The sequence below is a fragment of the Callithrix jacchus genome, chromosome 20 (genome assembly GCF_049354715.1).
Source record: "Callithrix jacchus isolate 240 chromosome 20, calJac240_pri, whole genome shotgun sequence".
Taxonomy (NCBI): Eukaryota; Metazoa; Chordata; class Mammalia; order Primates; family Cebidae; genus Callithrix; species Callithrix jacchus.
Window position 1 is genome coordinate 14027022 of NC_133521.1, and position 26042 is coordinate 14053063.

At 35.8% G+C, this 26042-nt stretch overlaps 2 long non-coding RNA genes across 18 annotated transcripts in view; one reads left to right on the top strand and one right to left on the bottom strand.

Annotated features, from left to right (window-relative positions):
- Positions 1 to 7287, top strand: part of LOC118149764 (uncharacterized) — a 49184-nt gene extending 41897 nt beyond the window's left edge. Inside the window, exon 5 of the long non-coding RNA XR_013530499.1 lies at positions 7153 to 7287. This is a non-coding gene — a long non-coding RNA (uncharacterized LOC118149764). The remainder of the gene's footprint in view (positions 1 to 7152) is intronic.
- Positions 1 to 26042, bottom strand: part of LOC118149763 (uncharacterized) — a 205026-nt gene that overhangs the window by 169758 nt on the left and 9226 nt on the right. The gene's annotated exons all lie outside the window — the stretch shown is intronic.

The following is a 26042-nucleotide window of genomic DNA, read 5'->3' on the forward strand; positions in this document are numbered from 1 at the left end:
GAGCTCGCAAGGACTAGGAGACTGAAATGGAGCCTTAGGAAAAAAGAAGTCAGAGAAGGAAGAAGAAAAGGAGTTTCTGAAAATAAGGAGAGTAACGTGCTGAAGCCCTCATCAAAGAAAAGTCACAGATACAAATACTTCACTAGCTATAAACAATGAGGACCAGTTTATCAAGTAAAACGAGAGTACTAATCTGCAGACAGCATTTCATGGTGCTGGGAACCAAAGTTAAGTGCATCAAATAAATATATTAAACGTGGTCATGGTGAGATATTTCACTGAAGCATCGACTCAGTTATGAAACATGTTTTTATTGCATACAGGAGAAGCATAAAAATCGAAACAATTTATATATAAGAGGGCACAAAGATGGAATCACTGTATTGAACAATAAACCATGTGACTATCTTGAGTTTAACAATCATACTAATTGTTGTATCTAAGATAGCTGATTTTTACCATGTAATATAAATAAATATGAATTAATGTGTTGCTATTTTATGAATAACAAAACTGCTAGAACTATATATATTAAGTAGTTTATGTCACTAATCTCTTGAGATATCAAAAATCATAATGCAAACTTCCACAAAGTATTACAGATTTGAGGCATAAACAGATCTTCCCAAAACTTAAAGTAGAAAGAAGATAGTATCATCACAAACTTAAAATCAATGCCTATTAGTAGTTGCTTTTCAGCCCTAAACATCATATGTCAACTTCACTGAGGTTATTGACTATGGGATAAACTCATAGGTTAGACTGCATAAAAACCTCATCTCCCCATGTTTCTTCCAAAATTAGATGGGAAGCAAATGTGAGAAGCCTTAAACCAAGTGAAATACTAAGCAGGTTCATGTACAGTATGAAGTGTTTTGGGTTTGCTTGCTTTTATTTTTTGCTAGTGTAAGCCTTTAAATACATACACATTTGTTTCTAAACAAACTGGTTATTAGGTAAATTTTAGTTTTTATTTTTGTTAGAGAATGTTATTTAAAAAAACATAGAGTTGCATCTATGTTTCGACAAAAAAACTGAGGTTACATTGAACTCCCCAAAGGCAAACATTTTCAAATATTTTAGCTGTTTCTCTTTGTGGTTATCTTCATATTTCTAAATAATATGTTTATACTTCTATATCTTGATTCATCAATTCTGGATGTTTATTGACTTACATCCATTTCTTCTCCCCATTTTTCCAACATAAATATATCTCATATTTTCTTTTTTTAATTAAAGCAATATTCAATTTATATTTACTGGAAATTAAAATATCATTCATTGCTGAGTTAAGTGGTTAACTATGATTACCTGTCCTTTTTGTGCAACTGGGTTTCTTTTTTTTTTGAGTCAATAATTGTTCCTCCTTAAAATCTGCTGAGACTTCTAGACCCTGCCATACCCATTAATAGCAATTCATTTCAACTTTCCATATGGTAAAACCAATCAGAAGATTATTTTGCCCTAGAGTCCTTCATCCCCCACTTCCGGTTGGGACTGGTTGCTCTCTAGGACTAATGTAAGATGTCATCCTGGGGTTTTCCTTCAGCATCATCCTGAGAATTCCCTACACATCTCTTTTGTTTCCTGAATCCCATGTCTCCTTTTTGTTGTTTAGTCCCTCATTGTGGTGGAGCACATCATTCTTTAGCTTCCTGAGAAAAGACAAATGGATAAGGAAGGAAGCTGAGAGGTGTCACCATTCAAAATGCACATTTTAACTGAACCTTCCTATTTTCAGTCCAACATCTCTCTCCCTTTCCTTCCTCCTTGGTTTTTAACCTCTTTATGATAGGCTCTGAAATAAAAATTACTTCAGAGAAAGTAATTGTTAAAACTAAAATATATTTCATTTGCAAAACATAGGATTTGTTGTAGGAAAAATGACTTTATAGGTCCAAAGCTTGGAGTAGTCAGAGTAAAGGCTCTTTACCATAAGTTATAAAGTAGAAAGGATATAAGTTCTGAAGTAAGGGCATTTCCCAATACACAGAGTGAAAGTAAAAGCCCTTTCTGAGCTCCAGGAAAAAAAAAAAAGCAAGAGAGAAAGAGAGTGCAGATGCAATAAGAGCCTACTTTCAGCCCTGCCATTTTGGAATCAAAACCCTAGGGAACGATAGAGACTCACAGGCATTACAAAACATGAGTGGGCATGCTTGTGCTCTGCTTCTCAGCAAGCCGCAATACACGAGAGTGGCAAAGGAAAAAGCTCTGAGAAGAAGATGGTGTGTCATGGCAGGATGTCACTACATGATACCTATGACTATGGATCCCAGTTACACCCAGAAGATGCCAACACACAATGTCCAAGGCAGAAGGGAGGCCAGCTGGACTACTTCACGGCAATTGTGGGTCAGAACGCAGTAACCAGATTCTCTTCCCCAGGAAGTATCGGAAACCACCTAGAACTCAGATCATCCTGTAGGTACTCCAAAGAGTCCGAGTTAAATTGGAAGAAACAGTTTTAATGCAGAAGTAACTAGTTATAATGAACAGAGAGCTACAAATGCAGAAATGCAGGTTAATGCACAAATTGAGTTCAGCTATAGAACATCTTGTAGTGTGTAAATTGCAAACTGCTAATTAACATTAGTGATTTGGTTTAGAGTTTAGCAAAAAGTCATCCTCACTTTAGTTCGTATCCTTGGTTGATGGTCATAGGCTATATTCTGTAACAGTTCTCTGCCTTTGAGCGTGGGACTTCTATATCACACACAAAAAGCCACAATGCAGTGATGGGACAGCATCCTCTCATTAGTCTATTTCTGTACACACTGCATGTTAGCCATATCCACAATCACTCAAAACAGCTGTATTTCTTACAGAGCCCTCCCAAACTGAGATAATTACCCATAACTTGTGTTCATTGGTGGAGAAGCAAAGGGAGAGGCTGGCGGCTGCCACTATTTTAGCGGAAAAGGGAAGAATTGCCTACACAGTGCAAGTTTTAAGACCACGGTTCTCAAGCCTTAGTGCACATGAGAATCACCTGGCAGGCCTGGTAAAACACAGATTGGACCACATTCACAGAATTTCTGATTCAACAGGTCTGGGGTGGGGGCCTGAGAGTCCACACTTCTAATAAGTTCCCAGGCAATACTGATGCTGCTTGTCTGGGGACCACACTTTGAGAGAACCACCGCCTTTAAAATATACTCGAGGCTCAGATCAAAATCTCCCTACCTATCAGACTACCAAGGCAAAGCAAGTAAAGTGTATCTGTTCCTTCCTCCTTTCTGTGCCCAACTAAGCTACCTGTAGCAGTTAGGAATGCATTCAGCTGCAAACAACAGAAAACCCTACTAAACTGTTAATCAGGATGAGAAGAGCACAGTGTGTCATAGCAAGATGTCTCTGTATTATATTTATGACTAGAGATCACAGTTACACCCAACAGATGCCAACACATAATACCCCAAGGCAGAAGGGAGGCTGGCTGGACCACTTCACTGAAATTGGGAGTCAGTGCACAAGGACCTGATATTTCTTTCAGGAACCAGCAAGAAGATAAAGAGTTACATGGCAAGAGTTAACGAGGCAAGAATGGCACAGTTTCTCAGGGAGATCATGAAGACCCCATGTTTCTGTTAAATTTCTGCTCTGTCAATAGCGTATTGATGTGTTTAAGAACTAACTCTCTATAAAGGGTGGTGGAGCTGCGGTGGGGCAGGGAGTGGGGAACTGCTGCAGCATTTTCCAATTTCCATGGTAAAAATATTCCCACCATGGTGATGTCACTGAAGGTAGTTAGAAAGAAGTGGGCACAATACCAGCTCCAGCAACAGCTCTACCCTCGTTAGGATATAGCTTTGGCTCTCAAGGTCTCCACTTCATCCTCTCAAGATGGCTGCAACAGCTTTTGTTATTAAGAAAACCAAAGGTTTTCCAGCAGCCTCTCCCACCAAATTATTGCTATGTCTTATCCACCAAAAGATAGATGATGGCTTGTTAGCTGGAAGACGACTAAGGGGAAGGAGGTTGGAACAGCTAACAAACGGTCTGTCCCCACTACTCTGATACAATTTTCTCTTCAAGGTTGCCCTTAATATAAATCTGACTTCATTTACATAAAGAGGGAGGAAAACACACAGTGATATGCCCTGCTCTCTATTCCTCCCATAAGTGGCCTGGAGTTACACACCACCTCAGAGTAGCATAGTTACAAGCAGTATTTTGTGGTAGTTCCTTTAGGCTGAGCCACAGCAAAGAGGTGTGCCTGATTTGTTGGTCAGTGTTGTGAAGGCATGGTGAGCTCTTCCAGGCCAACGACACATAGCTGACACAGCTAAGGATGTAGAAGCTGAGTATGGTACATGAGTGTTCAAAGGGGCCATTTTCTTGTTCAGATGATCCCATTTTACTCTACCTCACTGAAGTGAAACTGATTTATTCTAGAACACAGTGGACCAGGAGCAAAACTGTCAGCAGGACTTGGGAAAACAAATTTCTGGCATCCTCCTCAATAAGTCAGACATCCATTCTTTTTCCAGAGCCTATATGAAAGGTCTGAGATTCTGAGTATGGCACCTATTGACTATCTGGTAGCAGAAAAAACAGTTAGACTGAAGCTTACAAGAATGGGTATTAATCCCATTCTCTCAATAACTAGCTCTGTGACCTTGAACCAGTCACATCTCTCAGCTTCAGTGAGCTCATCTGTAATTGAAGGAGTTGAACTGTGCCTTTGTCCATCTGAGCATTTAAGCAGGAAAAGCAGCTAAACATTTTTAGGAGGCTGACAGGGATAAATTTTAGATTTTAACCACACTGTTGTTAATATTAAATGGCTACCTAATCGGACCTCTCTTTCATTCAAAATTAATCTGTAATGATTTCGATTGTAACTTCACTTTGTGAAGTGCTTGCTTCTATGTTTTTCCCCTTTTGTCCCTTCAACCAATTTGAGGTAAGTAGGGCAGACATTTTTATCTCCATTATTTTCCTCCTCAGGGTAATGTACAACTCTCACTTTAGGATTCCCATAGTCCACAGCAGCAATTCTCCAACCATGGTCATAGACCACTTGCATCAAATCTCTGAAGGACACCTATTACAAATTCCTCTTCCTGGACTCTATTCCCCACTAAATAAGAATCTCTGAGGTTGAGGCCCTGAGATTTGTTTGCATTTTTCACATAACACCTCCGTGTGATTTTTTATATACTAGTGATTTGAAAATCACTAGTTTTAAAAAATATATTTGGCGGTACAAGTACAGGTTCCTTCCATGCGTACATTGTGTGATGGTGAAGTCTGAGCTTTTAGTGTGCCCATCACCTGAATAGTGAACTCAATAGGAAGTCTTTCAATTCTTATACTCTTCCCACCTGCCCACTGTTTAGAGTCTACAATATGTAAAAGGAACTAACATTTGAGGTCCTATTATGTGTCAGGCACTATACTGGCTGCTTTATATGTGCTTTCTCATTCAACACTCATAACAACTCAATAAAGTGCATATATATATATATACACTATATATGTATATATAGTTTGTCAATAAACTTTTTATTTTGGAGTAATTTTGTATTTATAGAAAAGTTGCAAAGACAGCAGTGATATATACCCTTCACCGAGTTTCACTGCCCCTATTGTTATTATCTTATGTTACCTTGGTTAGTTTGTCAAAATTAAGAAATCAACATTGGTACTTACTGTTAAACTCTCAATTTTACTCACATTTTAACAGCTTTTTTATTAATGTCTTTTTGTATGTTCCATAATCTAGTCCAGGATACTACATTACTTTAGTTGTCCTGTCTCCTTTGTCTCCTCTGATCTGGACAGTTTTCTCATTCTTTTCTTGTTTTCCCTCACCTCAACAGTTTTGAGGAGTTCAGGTCAAAGTAGTACAAAATAGTAGAATGTTCCTCATTTTGTGTTTGTCTGATAGTTTTCTCATGATTAGACTGGGTTATGGGCTTTTGGAGAGAATACAACAAAGGGAAACTGTCTTTCTCATCACCTAATATCAAGGTATACATAATATCTATATGATATCACTTGGTGATATTAATAAAGTATATGCTTGTAATCCCAATTCAACCAAATAGGAAAGAAGTTTATCAAGCCAATGTTCCATAATTGGTAAGTGGCAGAACCAGGATAAAGTTTAATTTCTTTTCTCTGCCATTTTGGTTGCAAGTAACCATTCTAGTTTTATTCTCTTCCCATAAAACCCTCCATTTCAGCTCAACTTGCCATTCTCCTCTGTTATGTTTTCCTCCACTCAACTCCAGCAAGTTTCCCAAGTCTTTTTCAGTGTTCAGCTCAAATCCAATCTGCTCATTGAAATCCTCCATGATCCCCAACACACTCCTCTTTCATGAAATTCTAGATGCTCCTCTAATTTTCCACTTAGCACATACCGTCATAACCGCTGTCTTTCCAAGCTAACATGGAATAATAATGGGAAGAGATCAGCCTGTATGTGAATTCATTTGCTCCTGAGCTGAATGGCATCAGTGTCTTACCTTCTTTAGTCCTCCACACCGTACTCAGAGGATGCTTCTGTTAAAGCAAACTAAATATGGCGTGAGAAGGACTCTGTACTTTTATATTTGAGTCCTTGTGGATGAACTGCAATCTAACTTAATAGGTAGACAAGATTGAAAACCTAACTTAGGAGTATGTGCCTCTAACAATCGCTGAGTCTTGGGCAGTCCCAGCAGCTATACTTCAACCAGTCATATACTGCTGAGTGCTCAAACTGTGTTCAAATAAGGCAGATGTCAAGCTGTAACCAATACAACTGTTTCTGTATCTCACTTCCAATTTTTGTATGTCCCTTTACCTTTTGTGTCCGTAAATTTGTTCTGACTTCGAGGCACCTCTGCAGTGTCTTTGAATCTGCTGTGATTCTGGGGGCTGGCTGATTCATGAATCGTTCATTACTCAATTAAATTCCTTTAAATTTAATTTGGCTTAAGTTTTAAACACTTCTAAATTGCAAATCTAATTATACCATTCCCATGCTTAAGACTTTTCAATGACTCCCTATTATTTATAAAAGCCAAATGTCTACCCATAACATATAAGGCTCTCACGATCTAAGCCTTGCCCATCATTTCATTTTATCTCTAGCCATCACCTCACACCTCACTCCACAATATCCTGCATTCCAGTCATGATTAACTATTGGTGATTTTCTAGGTGCCCTATGACCCTTCTGAGCCCTACGCCTCTACACATGCTCTGTTATCAGTGAAGAGACCATTATAGAAGACTCCAGTTCACCCTGGCTGATACAACAAGGACGATTATAACATCATGTCATAGGAATGTGAAAAGTAGGGAGGTTGTCCAGCAACTCAACAATGCCGTCAAAGACCCTGGGTCTTTGTATGTTTGCTTTGTCATCCTCAAAAAATGTGATTTGCCCTCAGGATGGCTCCCTTCATAGTCACAACATGTCTATGGTAGGTCTAAGCCTCCTTTCCAAGCATAGCAATGCCTAGAAATAAAAACAAAAAATAAAAATAAAAGAGCTACCTCCTCCAATGTTTCCCTCTTAAGGTCAAGAGACATTTCCCAAGCCCTCACAGCAGACTTTTTCTTATATATAATTGGCCAGAACTGGTTCATATGCCCACTCTCCTAAAATAATCAAACAAGAGGAATGGGCCTGCCATAATTATTTTGAACCAATCAATGCTTATTCCTAAAGGTAAGGATAGAGTCATTCTCCCTTGGGTCAAGTAGAGGAGGGAACATTTGAGCAAAATCTCAACTCTGCTGAAAGGAAGGTAATTGGTATTTGGTGGGCACCCAGAAGTGTCTACCACACTGCTGTTGTTGCCTTGTCCTTCTTGTCTACTAGGCAAACTCTTTCTTATTCTTTAAGGCTCAGCTCAAATATTACCTATTTCAGGAAGACTTCTCTGCTATTAATTAAATGCTTTCCCAATTCAAGCAGAATTGACTACTTCTTTCTCTGATCCTCCATATTACTGGGTTCATACCTCTATGATAGCACTTATTATGTAGCTACAATTCTGCTACCTTTAGAAAAAGTGAAACCTTGGAAGAAAGCACCATGTTCTATTAATATTTGAGTCTAATTTTGTTGAAAGAAAGAGAAGAGAAAAGAGGAAGGAAGGAAGGAAAGAAAAATAAAAAAGAACCTCTCTCTAAGGCTGTTCATCTGTAAAATAGGGATAATTTTACTTTCTAATTGTTGTAAAGATTAAATAGAATAATATACAGAAAACACTCAATACAGTTCTAACACACAGGCTCCTGTATATTTTTTAACAACACGAACCTCGATTTGTATTTTTAATACTATCCTCCCACCCTTTACACACTTTTCCTAGCACACTTTGTACAACTATAGTTGCTCAATAAATATGTTAATAGTTTACCTCAATCTAAAAATAAATCACAGATTACTGAACAAATTAAGCAACCAGCTCAGTTTGCCTTTCTTGCTTTCCATTATTAGATTGTCTTAAAAACTTTTAGTAACATTCCCTGAATTTTCTATTAACAGACCTCTTAGTAGAAGCTTTCCTGCAACCATCCAGAACCTTAGATCTGGACTCTCCCCTTCAGCAACCTTTCACTAGACACTCTTTTGTTATACACTCTACTCTCATCAGTATTCTGGGCTTCATTTCAGATCTGTCCTTCTGAGGTATGCCTCCCTCCCCTTCCTAACACTTCTTTGTTGCTAAAAATAGGTGATGTCCCTTCGGAGCAAAAACACTTGGCAAATCAGTTAGCTTTTATAGGTACAGCTTTATACTGGTCTCTGTGAGATTGGGGAATGGATGAATTAAATAAAGGAAGAAGCTCATCACCATCTCCTTCTCTCCATGTACTCCTGCATTCCTCAAAGGAGTTTGCAAAACCCATGTAAAAATAGCAATGCCACATTCATCAAAAATGCACAAGCTAAAGGATGCTAAGTGAGACTTTACAGAATGCTAAAGAGTAAATAAAACAGCCAGCTCAGAAGATCACCAAAAAACATTTTGAGGAAGCATTTAATTAAAGGACCCCAAGCCTAACTCAACAAACTAGAGCTGTTGGTGATGATGATTTAACAAACACTTTTCCAAGGAAAACTGGAGCATATAACATAGCCGGTTTCCTTTAGATTACAATAAATATCTTTCGGACTTCTCTTACCTAGATTATCTCTTGGTATGACACCATCAATTTGGGTTCTACCTGTACTCTGTTCCTTATATATCTTGTTAGGCTTTTTCACATTAACCCTGAAAGTAGCATTGGTTTATTACCTAAAATATACTTTTCACCTATTAGATATTCAACTATTTTGAGACACTTTATTTCCCTACAAGTGAAAAATTTCTATTAAATATAATGTTTAAACCTCCTTAGAACTGGTGGTATACGTATATTCATGTGGATGGATCCACATATTCATGAGTATCAAGGCATGGACATGTTGCATACATGCATATATTGATGCACAACTTTGTATATGTACATACCTGAAAGTCAATGTACCTAAAAACAAATGTGGTTTCACCACTTTGCACTTCCGAAACTCATCTCTGGAGTCGCATTGTCCTAATTTCTTTGAATGAAAGTAGCAAAATTGCAGTGCAAACTAAAATTGCTTAGAAGCCTAAATTTATCGGTAACTAGCTCAATTTAGTATTCAATTAAATCCTATTCTGTTTAATCTGTTGGCAATTGTGTCAACCTGCTTATCAGCTACTATCTTCTGATTTTTTTTAACCTCACCTCAAAAATCATTCTACCTTCTCTTTATTTTCTTGAGTTCATACTAAGTTCTCTATCTGCTATTCAGTATTTCATACATATTCTTAGGGCCATGGTTCTCAAAATCTGACTTATAGGCCTCTGGTTATTAGTCAAAAAGATTCTTTAGATGTATAAATAGTTCAAAGAGTGAGTCACACAAAAATGGATATGGGGGGTGGCAAAGAATTAGAAGTATTCTGTAGTGTAGACTGATATTATCATAGAATCACAGAACAGAAAGAGTACATCAAAATCCCAACAATGTTATAACTGATGGGGTATCCAGCTATTTACTTAATATCTTCAGTGTTAGGAAACTGATAGCCATCCAAAAGCATGCCTTCCAATCATAACAATGCCGTCTCATCCATCAAGGTAATAACTGTCTTCCTATAGTTTCTACCATTCAAATATTTATTATAAGCCTATTAGAGTGATTAATCTATAATAGCTAACCATTGAGCCACTGACATCTTTGAGAATCTAATAAAAATAATGGGCCCTCTTCATAGAAAACTGCACATGAAAAATAATTTTTCTCACAATTTCAGAAAACTCACAAGTTCTGTGAACCCCTTCATCCATGAACTCCCAGGTAAAGATTCCCTCACTCCTGTTTTTTGCTAAGGAGAGAAATGCAGGAGAAATAAGCCATGATTTCCTTCTTCAAGGACCTTACTCTCTAATAGCAAATGCATGTGAAACAGTTAATAAGTAATAAGGCAGGATGGTTAAGTACTAATCATACACTGAGAGACAGAAAATTCTACTTCTGACAACATAGCAAGATAAAATCTTTGCAAATGGCCATTGCACACTCACATTCCATAATGGAGATAGAGTCTTTGTTGAGTTCTCAGAATCATCATCTGATAGCACAGCACCAGGGATCAGAAGAAGGTTCTGATCATGGTCTGATACATGGTACTCAATAAATTTTTAATGAATAAATAAACAACTGTTTATTTATCAGTTGTTTAAAATGCTCCCTGACTTTCCTGAGAAGAAAGTTGAAAAGAACAATAAAATTATTTTACTACCTCCAAGCTTCTTTAGGAATAGCATTTCCATCCATCCCACCACTTAATCAAAAATGCCAGTCTTTCTAAACCCAAAATGAAACTCTATCAGACATGTCTTGGAAGAGTTGGGAAAGGTTAAAAAAAAGTGTCCAAAGTTACAAAAACGACACTATAGAACAGAATCCAGAAGGTTCTCTATCCAATAGGATCTCAAGAAGGAAGCACTGGTATTTCCACTTTAATGTCTTAATAATGATATCTTCTGATAGTAATTGGACAGTTGGGTAAGTTGGATTTGCCAGCCTACCTGTAGTATCAGAGTCTTAGGGGTCAAATGGAGTAGTGGGTATGGAGTTAAGATCACTGCCATATATACTTCTCTTTTACCTTCTACTGTACCTCAGCCCAGCACTACTAGGATCCTAACTAGCTAAACAGCATCTGAGTTGCCCCTAATTTCATGAACATGCAAAGCTATTTTGGGGAAAGGTAAGACACATTGAATTACTTTTCCAAAGTCTGAGAGCAGACTAAAAACAGCAACTGAATTCAGAGACTCCAGGGTTCCCAGTTTGTTATTTCAATAGCCTATTTATTTATTTATTTATTTATTTTTCTGAGATAGAGTCTTGCTCTGTTGCCCAGGTTGGAGTGCAATGATGTGCTCTTGGCATACCGCAACCTCTGCCTCCCCGGTTCAAGCAATTCTCCTGCCTCAGCCTCCCAAGTAGCTGGGATTACAGGTGTGCACCACCATGACTGGCTAATTTTTGTATTTTTATGTAGAGACAGCGTTTCACCATGTTGATCAGGGTGGTCTTGAACCCCTGACCTTGTGATCTGCCCGCCTCAGCCTCCCAAAGTGCTAGGATTATAGGCTTGAGCCACCATGTCTGGCTTATTAAATAGCCAATTAATTGTTATTAATGTATACTAGAATATAAATGACATAGTTGATAAATGAACTTGATAAGACAGGAAAACAGTCCTTATTTTTTAAATTAACATATACAGAGTGAAGAGAGTTCAGAAAAACAGCAATTCAAAAGTGTCATCCTGAACAGATGGCTGCTCTCTACATGCTATCTCTGAAGGGAATTTTTTTCAAGGTAAATAGAAAGAAATGTTTTGGTGCATTGCGTACCAAAATATAGATCTTACAAGAAGCATTTTCCAGGATGAGATGAGTTTCTTATTAATCACATTTTTATAACGAAGACAAAAACTGATTTTGGAGCTAGTTTAAAGCATTCACTGTCATTCTACCATTGAATTACTATTAATGGATTATATGTTTAGCTACTTCTAAGATATTTAACACATTTCATTTTAAATCTGCCCATTCCATCTTCTTGCCCCCTCCTCCACCCCCATTTAGTTGCCCGCAACCTTAAGCCACAAAGGGAGTTTGTCTCTCTTTAAAATATTCCTTTGACATCCAATAAAATATGAATGTCTTTAAGAGAGCAATACATATTGTTCCTTTATTAACTTATTTATGCACTAAACATATTTCAAGGATCAACACTGTGAAAGGGAAAAGTTTTATGAGTCCCAATTCTGTCATTGATAATATGACATTAAAGACATCTCATAACTAATACTTGCCTCAGTCAGCCATTATAATATTTGACCTGCCCACCTGACAAAGCCTTGTATGAATGCTTTTTTCATTCAGCAAATATTCACTGAGCCCCTACTCTGTGCTGCTCACTGGCATGGTGCTGCAAATCTGAGAGTAAATAAAACAGACATGGGCCTGACTTCATGAGTTCAGTATATGAGAATTAACAAAAGGAGACAAAAATGAAACGTTCTATTTGAACAGGAAGTGTCAGAGAAAGATACTCTAACTTAGAGACTTTAAGATGCAGCCTCCTTTTGCCCAAGTTACTGGTGAATAGAGAAATGGTATAGATTACAAGAGAAAAATGTCATCAAATGTGCAAAAAGGGAATACTTCATCACCACTTCTTATCTATGCTGGCTCAAAATATGAGCTAAAAATACAATCCAAAAGTTTCTTCCTTCCTCTAGGTATGCTTCCCCCCCCTATAGATCATAGTGGCTTTTTTTTTTGAAGGTAGGTATTATGCTATAAATGGAAAAATATGACTTTAAACACAAATACACAAACAAAAGGAGCATTCTAAACAACACAGGAAAATGTGAAATCTTCTCTAGTCCAGTATTTCTCTAAATATGGCATGTGGACCAATGAATGGCATGAAATTATTTTAGGTGGTACACAAATAAAGCTTTCTTAATAGTTATGTGTTTATTTTAATGTGTATTGGAAATAAAATATACCCCAAATATAAACAACATTGTTTCACTGATATTTGGGCTTAATATGAGGCTGAAGTAGGTAGCACTGTAATAGTTTACTTTATGCAGCCCACATGAATTATAGGGGCAGGGCTCAGTCTTCAGCCTTCTGCCACAATTTTAGAGACACAGAGAGTATAAGTGCTATTAGTACAACTATACTAGCAATTGAATCTCACATCCTGTTCCATGTGTATTGCTGCAATCTTGTCTGGGAGAGGCCATTTGTTACTAGAAATAACAATAGTTCCAGAAACAGACTTGGGAAAGCACAATGTTTGCTTTAATGGGCACATGACCCAGGGCTCAGTTTGGGTCACGTGCCCATTAGAGCAAACATTGTGGCCAGTGGGATGAGGTTCTTAAATTGTCCACGCCTCAGCTTCTTTGATCCCTCTGCAATCTGGAATTGAAGGTAACCCTACCTGAGCCCTATGTACAAACAATAGAGGAGATGTGATTCCACAAAAGAAAACAGAGCAACTGCCCCACATTTGTATAATAAAAATAGTATGTCTTAAATCATAGTACTGAGGTGAGGATTAAAGGAAATAAAGTATATACATTGCCTGATGGATCCAATGAATGGCCCAAAATAAGTGCTCAACAAATGGTGGTACTAGGAGTAATAATAATTCTTATTATTGTTTGTAAATAGAATGATTTTTGTTGTTGTTATAGTAGTGATTTTCTAAAACAGTTTTAGGGTCATATTTGTTATCTTACATATTTTATCAGCCTACAAATGAAGGGTATTTATTTGAATATAATCTTTACAGAGCCATTATGTAAGGGTAGCACTTCCTCCAATTACATCCTTAATTTGTTTATTATCTCCATGCCTAATCAAGGTACTCTGAATTACTACAATAAAATTTTCTATATCTCACCAAACAACTTTTTTGCTTCACTCTTAAGTGACACATAGTTTAATCATGACATAATCTTATTTAAATGATTACTGAACCGATAGTATTCATAATACTACATTTGCAACAATAAATTGCAATATATTTTTCATATAGCCCAGATGATTTTGTGTTAATTTAGTGTACAATTTATATGAGTTTCAAAATTAAAAGTAGTGATATTTTAAAAAACCAATATCAGCTGGAACTTAGTAATATTGCTTGAATATTTTTTTAAAGTACATAATATGGTTAGGAAGAAGAGTTAAAACAAACAAGAAACCAAACCTAACAAAATAAAATCATTTATCCCTTTTGGATCAAGAATGTTACTGTGCATATCCTTAACACAGTTAGTTGAAGATTTATGGCAGACTGCCATAAATTCAAAAGTTAACCAAGATATTTATAGTAAAACAATATATGAATAAAATATATTTGCTTCATAATACTAGGAGTAAAGATTATCATCTATTAAGGTTATCATGAAAAATATATAGAGCATTGAATAAGTTTCTTCAATATATTGGGTTCCCAGCAAAATATAAAATATAAATCACATTAATTTAAAAATGTAGATATGGAGTATTTATTTTACCTTCATTTGTATAAAATTTAACAGAGTTCAAGAGAAATAAGATAAAGGTAAATGAAACATTGTTTAAATATCATAAATTTAAAACTTTCTAGAATAGTTATAAAAGGAATTTAAAATTCTGGAAGTGAGGTAATAACCTCTGATATTAAAAAACATAAAAGTGATTACCAAAAGAAACAAAGAACTGAGCTTACCTTCAAGTTAAATCCTTTCAGACTGTCAAATAAATTAAATGATATATAAGCAGAAATGACCAGATTCCTATCTACACATAGTGAAGGCAGCTATAAAAACTCCCTGGGGGCAAAGCCATTTCTGTTTGTGGCTTTTTTATGTTCTAGTGCTTCCTTACACTGAATCGGTTTCTTAGGAAAATATTAAACACCAAAATGCATGTCTATAGTATATACTTTAGTTGAAATATAAATGTGTGTGGCTTTTTACCAAAAACCTCAACGAATTAAGAGAAGCACTGGGGTTTTGCTTTTAGTAAAGGACTATGAGTTCCTTTTTCTTAGAATTTTTGCATCTATATTCATGAGAAATATTAGCCTGTAATTTTCTTTTATTGTAATGCCTTTGTTTGATTCTGGTATCAGGGTAATGTTGGCCTCATAGAATAAAGTCAGAAGTATTTCCTTCTCTTCAATTTTCTAGAAGAGAAATCTTATTATTTCTTCCTTAAAAGTTTAGTAGAATTCTCAGTAAAGCCATCTGGGCCTGTCATTCTCTTCACGGAAAGATTTTTAACTATAAACTCAATTGCTTTAATAAATATAGGATTATTTAGGTTATCTATTTCTTCTTGAGTAAACTTTGTTAGTTTGAGTCTTTTAGAATGAATTTGTCCATTTAATCTAATTGAATTTATGAGCCTATAGTTGTTCAAAATATTCCCTCATTATCCTTATTAATATCAGTATAATCTGTAGTGTGTAACTTCTCTCATTATTGATCTTGGTAATTTGTGTACTATATCTTTTTTTCCTTATCATTCTGGCTAGAGATTTAGCAGTTATACTTACCTTCTTAAAAACCAGATTTTTGTTCATTGATTTCTCTCCACTGTTTTGTTTTATATTTCACTGATATCTGCTCAGAAACATTCTAGTGTGTTATTATTTCCTCCCTTTTTCATATTTTAACTTGCTCCATCAGTTTCTTTTCTTTCCTTCTCCTCCTTTCTTCTTCCTTCTCTTTTCCTTTTTTCAAGAGATAGGGTCTCACTGTATTGCCCAGGCAGGAGTGCAGTGGCTATTCACAGGCATGTTCACACTGCAGCCTCGAACTCCTGGGCTCAAGTGATCCTCCTGCCTGAGCCTCCTGATATTACAGGTATGCTCTACTGCACCTAGCTTATTCCAGTTTCTTAAAATGGAAAGTAAGGTTACTGATTTGAGACCTTTCTTTAATGCTATAAATTTCCCTGTAAGTACTGCTTTAGCATCATCCCACAAATTTTAGTATAGTATATTGTCACTTTCATTTAGTTCAAAGTATTTTCTACATTCTCTTTTGATTTATTCTTTGATTATGGTGACTTAGAAGTAAGCTATTTAGTTTTTTACAATTTGGGGATTTTCCATACATTTTTCTGTTACTTATTTCTCATTTAATACCATTGTGGTTAGAGAGCATACTTTGTATCGTTTTAATATCTTTAAATGTATGAAAATGTGTTTTATGCCCTATAATATATCCTTGAAAAGAACATATATTCTGTACCTCGTAAGGTGTTTCTATAAATGTCATTTAGGGAAGTGTAGTTGATAGTGGTTTTCAAGTCATTTATATTTTTACCAATTGCTATTTATTTGTTTTATGAACCACTGGGAAAGCAGTGTTGATAATTCAAACTATAACTGTGGATTTCTTTTATAATTTGTCAGTTTTTGTTTTATATATATTTTGAGGCTATGTAATTAGATGCATAAACATTTTGATTTCTTCTTGATGAATTTCTCCTTCCATCATTATGAAGTGACTTTCTTCATCCTTGGTGATAGTCTTTGCTCTGAAATTTACTTTCTCTTATATTAGCCACTCCAGTTTTCTTTAGATAAGTGTTAGCATGGTATATCTTTTTTCATGCTTCTACTTTTAAATTTATTTATGTATTTATACTTCCACTGTATTTCTTATAGACAGCATATATTTTTGGTTGTGTTTCTTATTCAATCTGATAATATCTGCCTTTTAACTGGAGTGTTTATCCCATGTACATCTGAGGTTAACCATTGATATGGTTAAGTAAGTCTAACATCATAGTATTTATTTTCTATTTGTGCTATTCTTTTATCTCTTCTGCTCTTTTTCAGCATACTTTTGGATTACTTTTTATTATTCCACTTTATCTCCTTTGTTTATTATCTATAACTTTTGTTTTGCTATTTTAGTAGTTGCTTTAGGGTTTAGTATACGTATATAACCTATCACAGTGTAACTTCAAGTGATACTAGTTTACACAGAAGATCCCTAAATTGTATACTTTCATTTTTCCCCTCCTACTCTTTTTTTGGTCATATATTTACTTATGATAATCTCCATTTGGTCACACATTTTACTTATAATAAGCACTCCACAGCACATTATTTCGTTGGTACAAAAATAATTGCAGCTTTTGCTAATAAAAGTAATGGCAAAACCTAAAAACCAAAATTGCTTTTGCACCAACCTAATATTATTTGTTGTCTTTTAACAAGGTTTAAATAACAAGAAAGAAACATATATTTCCCCATGTAGTAGTCATTTCTGTATTCTTTATTTCTTTCTGTAGGTACCTATTTCCACTGGTGCTATTTTACTTCTGCCTGAAAATCTTTCTTTAGAATTTCTAGTAGGGCAGGTCTACTGCTGGCAAATAATTCAGTCTTCTATGTGTAAAAAGTGATTATTTTGTCTAGATTTTTGAGAGATAATTTTCTCTAGGTATAGAATTCTAGTTTGATAGTATTTTTCTTTTGGTATTTTTCAGATATTGATCTAGTCTTATCATTTGTAGTATTCCCAAAGAGAAATTGGTCTTAATCCTTATCTTTTTTCTCTGTACATAATGCATCTTTATGCCATGGTTGTTTTTAACATTTACTCTTTATAATTGGTTTTGAGTAGTTTTATTATAATGAGACTTAGTGTAGTTTTCTTCAAATTTCTTGTGATTGGGGTTCACCATTGATATGGTTTGGCTCTGGGTCCCCACCCAAATCTCACCTCGAATTGTAGTAATCCCCACATGTCAATTACAGTGAGAAGTAATTGAATCATGGGAGTCATTCCCATGCTGTTCTCATGATACTGAATAAGCTTCATGAGAGCTGATAGTTTTACAAAGGACAGTTCCCCTGCCCAAGTTCTCTCTTGCCTGCTGCCATGTAAGTTGTGACCTTGCTCCTCATTTGCCTTCTGCCATGATTGTGAGGCCTCCCCAGCCATGTGGAACTGTGAGTCAACTAAACCTCTTTCCTTTATAAATTAACCAGTCTCAGGTACCTCTTTGTTAGCAGCATGAGAACAGACTAATACCACCATAATCTTTGGATTTGTGGATTTGTACTTTTCATCAAAATTCAAACTTTTTATTATTATTTATTAACTCTTATTTTTTTCCTGCTTTCCCTTTGGGAACTTTAATTACACATATATTAATTAGCTGGCTTAAAGTTGTCCCTCACTGCTCTTTATTTTTAAGCAGCTTTATCAAGATATAATTTATATACCATGTAATTCATTTAATATGTACACTTTATGTACATATTAACGATTTTTAGCATAATTCAGAAAATTATGTAACCATCACTACCACATAATTTTAGAATGTTTTTATCACTCTGAGAAATCCCATACTCATTTCATTAGTTTTCTATGGATGCCAAAACAAATTACTGCAAACTTAGTAGCTAAAGCAATACAAATGTATATTTTTGACTTCTACAGGTCCCACTGGGCAAATATCAAAGTGTCTGCAAGGCTGCATTCCTTTCTAGAAGCTGTAGGAAAAGACCTGTTTCCTTGCCTTTCATAATTTCTATAGGGCACCCACATTCCTGGGCTGATGACCCCGTTCCTCCATCTGCAAAGCCAGCAATACTGTATCTGATTATTAACATTTCTCTCTCTGACCAAACATGGGAGAGGTTCTCTAGTTTTAAGGATTCATGTGATTAAATATTCAAGTGGATAATTCAAGATAATCTTTTCATTTCAGGCCTGTATGCTTGATCGCATCTGTAAAGTTCTTTTTGTCATGTAAGGTAACACAGTCACAGGTTCTAGAATTAAAATGTGGACATCACTGGGGACTACTCTTCTGCCTACCACACCCACTACAGAAACTCCCTCATCCTCCCCATTTCCCACACTAGGCAATCATCAATCTACTTTGTTTTTATAGATTTGTCTATTTTGCACATTTTATATAAATAGAATTATATAATAGCTGGTCTTTTGTGCCTGGCTTCTTTCACTTAGCATAATGTTTTCAAGGTTTATCCATGTTGTAGTATGTGTCAGTACTTCATTTCTTTTGGATATTTCATTGTATGGATATGCCACATTTTGTTCATTAGTTCATCAACTGATGGACATTTGGGTTGTTTCTACTTTTTGGCTTATAAATAATGCTACTAAGATGATTAAGTTTTCGTGTGGACATATGTTTTCATTTTTATTGGGTATACAATTAGAAATGGAATTGTTGTACTGTAAGGTATATTTAATTTTTTGAGGAACTATCAAACTGTTTTGAGAAACTATCAAACTGTTTTCCAAAGTGGCAGTATCATTTTACATTCCCATCAGCTATTGATGAGGATTCCAGTTTCTCCACATCCTCAATAGAACTTATAACTGTCTGTCCTTTTTATTATAGCCATTCCAGTGTAAATGTAAATTGGTATTTCACTGTGGTCTTGGTTTGCATTTCCCTACTAAGAATGTTGAGCATCTTTATATGTCCTTTCTGGCTATTTGTATATCTCCTTTGGGGAAATGTCTATTCAGACCCTTTGTTCATTTTTGAATTGGGCTATTTGTCTTCGTATTATTGAGTTGTAAGAATTCTTTATATATTCTGGATACAAGTCCCTTTACATGTATATAATTTTAAAATATTTTCTCACATCTGTGGGTTGTCTTTTTACTTTCTTGATGTTGTCCTTTAAAGCATGAAGATTTTAACTTTGATGAAGTCCAACTTACCTATTTTTGTTTTGTCACTTGCACTTACTATGTTGTATCTAAGAAACGAATTGTCCCAGTAACAGGAAGATTTATTCTAATGGTTTCTTATGAAAGATTTTTTTTTTAATTTTAGTTTTAGCTCTTAAATTTAGGTTTATGACCAGTTTTGAGATATAATAATTTCAGCATTTGGTGTGAGGTAGGGGTCCAATTGATTCCTTAAAATGTAGGAATCTAGACTTTTTTTCTCTATTTAATTGTCTTGATACCCTTGTCAAAAATCAATTGACCATAAAAGTAAGAATTTCTTTCTGGACTCTTAATTCCATTCCATTGATGTATGCATGTCTCTAAATATCTTTCCTTGTGCCAGTATTACACTGGCTTCATTACTTTAGCTTCATAGTACATTTTAAAATCAGGAAGTGTGAGTCCTCAACTTTGTTCTTCTTTTTCAGTATTGTCTATTCTGAGTCCCTTACATTTTCACATGAATTTTAGGATAAGCCTGATAATTTTTTTTAAAGCCAGCTGAGATTTGATAGAAACTGCACTGAATCAATTTTGGGAGTACTGATTTCTTAACATTACTAGTTAACTATTCTAACCCACAAACCTGAGATGTCTTTCCAATTATTTGGATCCTCCTTAATTTATGTCAACAATATTTTGTAGTTTTTTTGTTTTTGAGACAGGGTCTCCTCCGTTACCCCGGCTGGAGTGCAGTGACCTGATCATGACTCACTGTAGCCGTGACCTCCTGGGATCATGCAATCCTCGTACCTCAGCCTCCCAAGTAGCTGGGACTACAGGCATATGGCACCATGCCTGGCTAATATTTTTATTTATTTTTGTAGAGACAGGGTCTCAATATGTTGCCCAGGCTGGTCTCAAACTCTTAGGCTTAAGCAATCCTCCCACCTCAGCCTCCCAAAGTGCTGAGATTAAGGCATGAGCCACTACATCTGGCGAAATTTTATAGTTTTGAATGTATTTTTTTTCTAATTACTTTTTTAAATCAATGAAAATTATATTCATTTATGGTGCACAAATGATGTTTTAAAACACATATACTTCATGGTATGGTGGAATCAAGCTAGTTAACATGCATTACCTCACATACTTCCCATTTTTTGTGTGATGAGCACATACAAAATCTACTATCTTGGCCATTTTAAAGTATACAAATACAGTGTTAGCAACTACAGTCATCATGTTGTACAACAGCTCTCTTATATAAAAAGGATATATTATGATCAATGGGATTTATCCCAAGAATACAAAGTTGACTTAATATCTGAAAATCAGTGTAATATGTTACCTTAATAGAAAAAAGAACAAAAACCACATGATCATTTCAAGCGATGCAGAAAAAGAATTGTTGGATTTTGTAAAATGCCTTTTCTGCATCATTTGACCAAATCCCACCTGATCATTTTGTATCCCTTTTATACATGGCTGGATTTGGTTTTCTAATATTTTGTTGAAAAACTGCATTTATATTCATAAGGAATATTGGTTTGAGTTTTCCTATGATGTCATTGCCTGATTTTGGTTTTCTGGTGACATAGATTAAGTTGGGAAGTGTTTATTCTTGTTCTAGCTTTGAGAGTTTGAGAAAGATTAAAATTGATTTTCTCAATTTTTTATTGTGGTAAAATACACATAACATAAAATTGATCATCTTAACAATTTTTAAGTGTGTAATAGGTAAGTGTATTAAATGCATTCATAATGTTGAGCAGTCATCATCACCAACAAATCATCTCTTTTCATCTTGTAAAACTGAAACTTTATACCCATTAAACAATAGCTACCCATTCCCCTCTCTCCCTGGCTCCTGGCAACCACCATTCTCCCCTCTGTCTCTATGATTTTAACTACTCTATGTACTTAATATAGTGCAATCAGAGAATTTGACTTTTGTGACTAGCTTATTTAATTTACCATAAATTTACCTCGAGTCCTCGAGGTTCATCCATATTGTAGCATATGTAAGAATTTCATTCCTGTTTAAGCCTAAATAATATTTTATTCAATGTATATACCACATTGTGCTTATCCATTCATCCATCAATGGATACCTGAGTTGCTTCCATGTTTTAGCTATCGTGAAAATGCTACTATGATCATGGGTGTATAAACATCTCTTTAAGATCCTTTCCATTCTTTTGGGTCTATATTGAGAAATTGAATTGCTGGATACACGTTAATGCTATTTTTAATTTTTTATGAAACTGCCCTACTGTTTTCCACAGCAGCTGTACCATTTTACACTCACATCAAGAGTACATAGGTTCCAATTATTTCACAACCTCAGCAACACTTATTTTGTTTTTCTTTTAATAGTAGCCACCTTTATGAATGTGAGGTGGTATTTCACTGCAGTTCTTATTTGCATATCCCCAGTGAGTAGTGATGTTGAGCATCTTTTCATGTGTTTATAGGCCATTTGTATATCTTCTTTGAAGAAATGCCTATTCAAGTCTTTTGTCCATTTTTAATCAGGTTGTTTGGCTTCTTGGTGAGTTTTAGGAGTTCCCTACACATTCTGTATATTAATACTAGGAGATGTATGATTTGCAAATATTTTCTCTCATTTTATGGGTTCCCTTTTTACTCTGTTGATATTGCCTTTTGATGAACAATCTTTAAAAAAAGTAACAAGATCCTATTTGTCTATTTTTTGTTTTGTTACCTGAGCCTTTGGCATCATATCCAAGAAAACATAGCTACACCCAATATCATGGAGGTTTGCCTTGTTTTCTTGAGAGTTTTATAGCTTTAGATCTTAAATTTAGGTCTTTGATTTGTTTTGAGTTAATTTTTGTATAGTGTTAGATAAAGGTCCAGCTTCATTCTTTTGCATGTAAATATCCAGTTTTCCCAGTACCATTTACTGAAAAGAATTTTCTTGTAAGAGTTTTGGCATGTTGTATTTATATTTTCACTTACTGAATCATATTTTATAATTTCTCCCATCTTTTCTTACTCAGTCCATTGATTATTTAGGAGTGTGTTGCTCTTTATATTGTGATTTTCCCAAATTTCCTTTTGTTATTAGTTTTTAATTTACTATCATTGTGATAAGAGATACACTTTGTTGATTTCAATCCTTTTAAATTTATTGAGGCTTATTTTGTGCCCTAGAAATAGTCTAGCCTAGAGAGTATTTCATGTCAGCTTGAGAAGAATCTGTATTCCACTGTTGTTGGATGAAGAGTTCTATAGATGTCTGTTAGGGCTAGTTGATTTATATATTGCTCAAGTCTTCTACTTCCTTTTTCATCTTCTATATAGTTATGCTATCCATGATTGAGAGTGGGATACAGAAATCTATTATTATTGAATTATTTATTTTTCCCTTCAACTCATCCAGTTTTTGCTTCGTATGTCTTGGGGCTCTGTTGTTATGTGCATATATGTTTACAATTATTATATGTCTAACTATTATATATTGTTATATATTCCTAATATCTTCCTTTTATCATTGTAAAATGTCCCTCTTTGTCTTAATAACAATTGTGTCTTAAAACCTGTTTTGTCTGATATCACTATAGCTGCTTTAGCTTTTCTGGTTACTGTTTGCAGGGTTCTTTTTTCCTCATCCTCTTACTTTCAACAGATTTGTATCTCTGAATCTAAAGTGTGCTCTTGCAGGCAGCATATTGTTGATTTATTTTTTAATCCATTCTGCAAATCTCTGCCTTTTACCTTGCATATTTAATCCATTTACATTTAATGTAATTACAGATATAATTTATGTCTGTCTAATTTTAAATCTCTTCTCTGTGTATTCATTCTGGAGAGTTTGTATTTCTATGCCATCCGGGTCATTAATCTTTTTTTCTTTAATATCTAATTTGCTATTGACCCCATCTAGTTTAATATCTAATGTGCTATTGACCCCATCTAGCTTATTTTTCATCTCAGACATTATAGTTTTCATCTCTAGATGTTTAATTTGGGCCTATTTTTAAAAATATATTTCACGTGTGCCTGTAATCCCAGCTACTCAGGAGGCTTAGGCAGGAGAATTGCCTGAACACAGGAGGCGGAGGTTGCGGTGAGCCGAGACGCACCATTGCACTCCAGCCTGGGTAACGAGCGAAACTCTGTCTCAAAAAAAAAAAAAAAAAGAATATCTGGGGACTTTTATGAACAACAAGGTTTGAGAATGACTATAGGCAGTCCCATTGGGACTAGGCAAGATAGCAGGTCCATTTGATAGGCACCAAAAATCCAAATATGTAGGCATCCAAAATCCAAATATGTAGAATTCCTGCTATAGATGTCTGTTAGGCCTTAATCCTGGTGTTAGGGGAGTCTGACAGTAAGCAAATGATTATTGTAGCCTATTATAGAGGTGAGAGGATGGCACCATGATGTCAACAGGCAGATATTCAAAAGTGAAGAGATGTGTTAGAAGTCAAGTATTGACAATAGGCAAAGTTCCAAACAGACAAGATGATGGGCATCAGAGATATAGCAGCTTGTAATAAGAATCTAGTCATGCAGATGTTGGTTTAGGGATTGGCTTCTAATTTCAATGAGATTGAAGGAATCAAGGTAGAAAACCAATATCAAAAGAGGGTCAAAGTTAGATACACAGAACCTAAAAGAGGCTTATTACTAGAACTAGTCACAAGCATCAAGGCAATTGCCTACTCCATAAGACCAGGGTAAGTTCAAAAAAGAACCAGCACAGAAACTTATTTGATGCTCAACCACCCAGAAGCACTTGGATTTTCTTGCATATGGCCTGGATTAGTCCAGGACCTGTGCCAAGGGCTAGCCTGACCTAGGGAGCTAAGTGGTCCTGCTGAAAATCCTAGAAAACACCTACCTGGCTCAACTTCCCATGCTCTGCCTGAATTCTGTTTAAGATGTAAGCCTCAGGATGTTGTCACAGGAGTGAAGGCGGTTTTTCTAAGTAGTTACAATGGTAGCAATTAGATGTAAAAGAAGCTGATTCCTAAACAGAGTAGCTCCCTAAGGGAGGTAAAAGGCAGCTGGCTTCTGGAGCCAACACCAAGTTGTTTTCACCTCTAAGAAATTCTGAAATGTCACAGCTTAGTCCTCTAGGCCAGAGAACCCAGATGTTCTCTGTGTAATTCTGATTTTCTTTAAAATAGTAGATTACTTTTGTCAGAAAAAAAAAAAAAGCCTTTATCGACTGGGCACAGTGGGCTCACACCTATAATCCTAGTACTTTGGGATGTCAAGGCAGCTGGATTGTTTGAGCTCAGGAGTTGGAGACCAGCCTAGGCAACATGGTGAAACCCTGTCTCTACCAAAACTACAAAAATTAGTCTGGCATGGTGGCTTGCACCTGTGATCACAGCTACTTTGGGGGGCTGAGGCGGGACGATCACTTGAACCCAGAAGGTGGAGGTTGCAAGAAGCCAAGATTGCACCACTGCTCTCCAGCCTGGGCAACAGAGTGAGACCCTGACTCAAAAAAGGAAAAGAAAAAAACTTTTAAGTTTTTTTATATACATACATTAAGCATTTTGTTTCAACCTAAAACACATAAATATACATTTATGAACCAGACTTTCTTTTCTTTTTTTCTTGAGTCAGAGTCTCACTCTTGTCCCCCAGGCTGGAGTGCAAAGGCGTGATCTTGGCTCACTGCAACCTCCTCCTCCTGGGTTCAAACCATTCTCCTGCCTCAGCCTCCTGAGTAGCTTGGATTACCGGGGCCTGCCACCACACCTGGCTATTTTTTTGGTATTTTTTTTTTAGTAGAGACGTGGTATCACCACGTTGGCCAGACTGGTCTCAAACACCTGACTTCGGGTGTGATCTACCTGTGTTGGCCACCCAAAGTGCTGGGTGTTAGCCACTGTACCTACCCATGAACCAGACTTTCGATGAAGGTTACCATTGGATAAATTCATAAATCCTTGGTGCCATCATGCTTACAGCACTGGTATCTCTAAGGTTAAAAAAATGAATTCCTCCATTCCCTCAATGACACCCTTTCAGCAAGTGATAGCAACTAAATATTCACTGAATGATTGCTAGGAAGTAAGTAAAGAATCAGGAGAACTCTTGGAGCCATACCAGAGAAAATCACAAGAAAGGCAGGACTGCAAAGATTTAGTGGAGGTTGTGAGAAAAGGTAAACCCTTGTTAAGCTCATTTGCCTCTTTAGTTACCACTGCTAGATTTATGTGATTCCCTTAGCTATCCTTTCCCAGCCCCCTGGGATATTCACTCACAAAGAAATCCTGTCAAAATCAACTGGGTGATGATTAGGAGCCA